Genomic DNA, 918 nt, shown 5'->3' on the forward strand with positions numbered 1-918 from the left:
TTTATGCTTTTGGATAACCATCTTTGTCAAGAGATTGAACTTGAGAACCCAAACAACAAATTAGCTTGTTGGGTTCAAGAGAGAAGAATCATTGCAGACTTGAACAGAGCCAACCATCACAAGGATGTGCCAATATTCTATTTTCCTATAATGCTGACACCTCAGGTAAGTGAGGTAAGTTCATCCATACCCTCAACTATTCCAATCTCTTCTATTTCTTTGACTTCAGGCATAGCTATGGCAACTGTGAAAATGACCAAACAGTTGCCTACCAAAGCTGCCAAAACAACTGTAATTCCCAAATACAAATCAAAGAAAACCCCCTCTGGTATCTCTCAAAAGGTACCAGTTGAAAAATCTACCCAAGCCAAAGAGGGGAGTGTGAAAGAGGGTAAGATAGGTGAGGGAAGGGGTGAACATCAAAGAAACCCCAAGGATAAGGTTGAAGAGATGAGTGAATCCCAGCCTAGCCACACTGCAGTTTCCCAACAAACTGCAGTGCTTAAAAAGGACAGAATCTCACTTCTAGCTGCATCCTCCCAAAAGGATGTGGCTATTGAACAAAGCTCTCATCCAAGAGCACAGGCCAAGAGGGTTAGGGACACAAGCTCACACCAAACTTACACTAGAAAGAAGAAATCCAAAACAACTGGGGATGCACAGGGAACACACTTAGTGCAAACTGGTGCTAAAGACACAGTCCCTGCACCTTCTCAAATGCAGATTGATGTGGCTCCAACAAATGTGGAGTCACAGCCAAAATCTCTCATTATAGAAGCCACTGAAACACAATACTCGCCAACCAACTCACTGGAAGTGGACATGATAAACACTTCAATTCCTGATTCCCCTTCTTTAACTCTGTTGGGGAAGCCAAAATCCAGTGCAAGTGAGCATCATCTTTTAGATGATTTGTTG

This window comes from Apium graveolens, chromosome 8, assembly GCF_009905375.1.
Source record: "Apium graveolens cultivar Ventura chromosome 8, ASM990537v1, whole genome shotgun sequence".
Taxonomy (NCBI): Eukaryota; Viridiplantae; Streptophyta; class Magnoliopsida; order Apiales; family Apiaceae; genus Apium; species Apium graveolens.